The following is a 4980-nucleotide window of genomic DNA, read 5'->3' on the forward strand; positions in this document are numbered from 1 at the left end:
TTCCTGCTGCACTGCAGGCCCCTCGGGGCAGGCAGGTGGGCTCAGAGAGAGGCCCCGAGCTCCCAAATATCTCACTCTCTCAGACGTTGCCTCCAGACAGCCCAGAAAATTACAGATCAATTTGCCTGAGGCGAGGAAGGCAGCAAACCTACACTTCTTGCCCTACAGCCATGGCTCAGAGGTTGAGCGTAGACCTATGAACCAGGAGGTTATGGTTCAATTCCTAGTCAGGGCATAGGCCCTGGTCTCGGGCTCATCCCCAGTGTGGGGCATGCAGGAGGCAGCCAATCAATGATTCTCATCATTGATGTTTCTCTCCCTCTCTCTTCCTCTCTGAAATCAATTTTAAAAAGTGTTTTTTTTAAAAAAAAACTACACTTCTTTACCTATTGAGAACAAAAACCGCTTTGAGAATCAGGTGAATATTATCAGACCCCTCCACCAAAAGATCCCACCTATAAAAATCTGCATAGAAATTCTGGAGAGTTAAAGACCCCCCTAAAACCCTCCCTGGACTTCAGGTTTAGAACCTCTCCATTAAGCCATAAGCATGGGTACCTGAAAGTTAAAACTAGACCAAAAGAGGATAGCAGGAGTATTAATATAGTAACAGGAATGATTGACACATTTAACTGATCACTTATTAAGTGTCTGGCATTTATTCCAGGGGTTGGTAAATTTTTTTCTGCAAAGAGCTAAATAGTAACTATTTTACTCCTTTTGAACCATATAGCCTCTGATCTCTGTCGCAACTACCCAACTCTGCCCACACTGGTTGTTGGGGGCCAACCACTAGAACCAGTGCCCACCCACTGAGACCTTCAAGGACCTCACCACTGCAAGCCCTGGGGCCTCCAGGTGACTCCAAGGGGGTGGGACGTGGGGAGATGGGCACCAGGGCTCACATGTAAGCAGCCACACACACTAAGTAAATGGTGGTTGTGTTCTGATAAAACTTAATTTATGGGCACTAAAACTTGAATTTTTTTTATCTCTTCCACATGTCACCAAATGTTGTGTTTTTTGTTTTTGTGTTTTGTTTTACCCCAACAATTAAAACCTGTGAAAACCATTCTTAGCCCGTGGGTCATACAAAATAGGCGGCAAGCCCACAGGCCATAGTTAGCCGCCCCCTGCGCTGTGCCACCCACTTTCACACATCCTGTTTAATGCTCACAACCAACTGTATGCATTCAGCAGTGTTACTCTCCCCATTTGTCAGATGAGGACACTGAGGCTCAGGTTAAATAACTCAGCCAGAAGCACGGGAGTTAGACCTCGAACCCACCGTCAGCTTCTTTACTTTCCTGAGGGACAAGACCCGGTGAGTTTATGGAGAAAGGAAAGGAAAAGGTGCTGGGGGGGGGCGGGGGGCGGGGAAGGGAAACCCTAACGAATGCCTGGCAGCACTCTGGGCCCTGGGAGCATCAGGGAGGACGGGGAAGAGGCTCTTTGCTCCAATGGCCTGCACTGCAGGGGTGGGCGGCTGGTTTCCTGAGCTGTTCCTCCAGACAGAGACCCAGATCCTGGACAGCTGGTGGCCCTGACAGTGTTTTGTGCCTCCCAGGTTCTCTTAATTATAACCAGTTTGCCACCCTCAGCAATTCCTTGTTCTCCTTTGCTAATGCCCATGAGTTGGAACCGTGAGCCAGACTCCCAGCCAAACGTTCAGCTAACATCACTTCCCCTTCCCATGTGGGGAGCCCCGCCTCTCAGAAACTTGCCTTTCTTCTCAGTCCCGGAGGCGGGTGAGGCCCGCCCTTTTGCACGCTGCCCTGCACGGCTGAGATTCGCTGCTACCCAAGTCTCTTAGCAAAGAGGCTGACCGAATCTGCTTAACTTTCTCCAACTCCCGGCCTTCCTGGCTGACTCAGGCTCAGGGAGATGGCTAAGGTGGTCTTTCTTCTCGGCGCACTTCACCATTTCTCCTTTCCCGCCTTACTTAGGCGCCACTTGGGTCCAAGGCTTTGGAACAAACGCGCAGAAACACACTCCAGGCTGTACCTGTGTACAGTTTTGGGGGGAAGGCCCGGAAGCTGGGGCTCAGGAAGGTGGACGCACAAGGGGCCGGAGAAGGAGGCAGGTCTGATATCACACCCCATGTAGGTAACCTTGGCCAAGCGACCTGGCTTCGCTTAGGAAAACTTGATTCCCGATCAGAAGAGCCTTGAGACTCTGAGCTCTGGCTGGACTCAGGAACCTGGGGTCAATGCGGGTTCGACCTGCGTTCCCAGACCTCAGGCAAGTTACCTTTCTAACCTCAGTTTTACCCACTTATAAAATGGGTGTAACAGTCGTTCCTCAGAGAGTTGTTATGAAGATTAAGTAATACAATAAAGGTAAGGTGTTCAGCTAATTTTTATTCGTAACCTAAAGGTGGTGATACTCCTAACCACAGAGGCCTGGAGAGGAGCCAGCGTGTCACGGGCCTGGCCCGTAGTCCTGACTTTGCAAATGGGAGCTGAATCACACGCTTCTCGCCAGACCTCACAGGGGCCACCAAAAGTGTGGGGGACCCCGGAAGCGCTCTGCCTTCGGAGTAGAGAACCCATTTCTCAAACTCCAAGAACACAGTGCGCAAAATAAGGGCAGTTCTCGCCTTAGAAAATAATTCCTGGCTCGGTTCCTTTAAGTAGCTAGTTTCCTGTCTGTGGCCCTGTTTTATAAAAGTACCTACTGACCTTCACCTTCTCAGGGACATATCTATTGGGTGGGAATACCCTTCTCTGCTGGCTTCCAGCCGGCAGTGGATTTCTTCACCTGTTGCTTCAGGTCAGGAACAAATACAGAATTTGGATGTCCTCATATTCCCCTCCTGGCCCGAGGTGGGCAGATAGGCCGGGAAAGCCCCCAGGCCTAGCTCGCCGAGGGAAGGCACCCAGCTCCTCACAGACCCCGGACCCTGCCTCCTTGCACCCTTGCTTTCCCTGCAGGAGCCATCCCGGTGCAGCCTTGCTCACCTGCGCCGCCCAGTGGTAGGAACAGAGAGCTGCGGAAGAAAGTCGGCCCTCGACCACTGACTCCATGCAACCCTCCAGGCCCTAAGCCTGGCTAGGAACCCAGGACTCTCACTCTCCCTATGGCACCTAGAAGCTCTCTGATTTGCTATCGCTGCCACCACAAGGTGAGTCCTCTGGGCTCTGACCCCCGGGGACCCAACAACAGGGAAAATCTTTATTAAAGAGCACCCATTTTCTGCTGACTGAAGGAACTTAATCCATCAGTGGGGAATGAAGTTGTCCCACCCCACCTTAAATCACCCCCACAGATACCTGCTAGTGCAAAGGGTCTCCTAAAGACTTCTCCTCTGGGCCAGCAGTGCTCTTACTGCCCAAACAAAAAGCCCCTCTCTTCCTTAACTACAAAGTAAGCATCTCCAGGCCCCCTGGGCTACTTGCAGTACAAATGTTTATGCCACTGGAAAGAGAAAAAAGAGACTCTTGCAAGCGCTCCCCAAGAAAATGGGTGCCAAGTCAGTAATTAACCCCCAGCGACTGGGTGTCTGATCTTCCGCCAACGGGTCTGCAGCGGCTCAATGGGGTGGCTGATGTGGGCGTATGCTCTAACTTTGCATTTGATGGGCCTTTGAGGCCTTGGGATGCTCTCTGGAAAGGACACCTGCTACATCTTTAAAACCCGGGATTAGGCACTAGGGAAAGCCTCTGACTCCCCAGCACTCAGTACAGATGAAGGAAGGCTTGTGAGCAGCCACAGCATTCGAATCACTCTGGGCGAGACCCCAGTGATGCGTGTGCACACAGAGCCGGGAGAGGCCAGCCCGCCACAGACTAACCTTTGCCGGAGGGCTGGTACTTGGTCATATCAATGGCGAACATCTATTAAATGCCTAAGGGCCAGGCTTCCTGTTAAACTCCACACACTGTGCGTTACTGCATTTGAACTTCAACAACCCCCATGGGATGGGGATGGTTATATCCACATTTTACAGATGAGGAAATTGAGTCTCAGAGAAATGATGTCTGCAGCTGACAGCTTTTAAGTCCATCTTGGTAGATTCTAGTCTAACAGAATGTGTCCCTTGCCCGAGGTCATCAACCTGATCAATGGTGGCAAAGCTAGGGCCAAAACCCAGGGCTTTATGCCTCCAGAGTCATATCCGCCTGACCCTTTACCTGTGTGCTCACAAACACAAATGACAGTTATCACCTTTCAGACTTCCAGAAGCAATGCCAGGCTCAAAGGAGCTGACCAGTGGGAGCTCCATGCAAAGATCACTATCAGGTCTCCTGCTGGGTGGAGCCAGAGGGAGTGAGAGGGGCCACTGTCGGCTGCTTTCAGCTCTTGAATCCCACCATGAGAGGCTGGGGGATCGAAAGGATCACCCCCCTCCACCTTTCCCTTGGGGAGACTGGGGCCCAGAGAGCAGAACCCATGCCCAATGTCCTACCATGATTTTACCTCCGTAGTCAGTCAGTGTGCTTTCCATGGCTGCATTGGGGGATAGGGGTGGGAAGAAGCAGGTGGCAAGAACTTGAATGGGAAAAGGGGGAGAAAGCTGATCTTCCTGGGCCCTCAGTCTGGGAGGAGGGCATCTTGCAGTTTCAAAGGGTGTTTCTTGCTAATACAACGTGGGCCATGGACTGCTTCCGTCTTTCGCTCTACCATCTTGTGGATTCAAGGCAGGGGTCCCCCGGTCGGGAATCGATCATTAGCCTAGTTCATGACAACTTGATTTCAGAGCCTGCCAAGTTAGAGATGCCCATCCTCCCTTGACTCTCTAAGCCACAATGAGATGGAACGTTCCAGAAATCAGAGACAAAGATCAAAGGGTTTTTATGTGTGTGTGTTTTTTTCCTTCCTTGCCCAAGCAGCTTTTAGATATGACTCATTCTGCTTCCTGCCTTCTCCAGGGAGTGGGATTTCTTTGTGCAGGCAGTGCAGGGATCGGCGGTGACCGAGCCAAATTCCGTGGGCACCACTGGTGGCGACTTCAAAGGACAGAGGGGATGTCTTGCTTAC

The sequence above is a fragment of the Myotis davidii genome, unplaced genomic scaffold (genome assembly GCF_000327345.1).
Source record: "Myotis davidii unplaced genomic scaffold, ASM32734v1 scaffold478, whole genome shotgun sequence".
Taxonomy (NCBI): Eukaryota; Metazoa; Chordata; class Mammalia; order Chiroptera; family Vespertilionidae; genus Myotis; species Myotis davidii.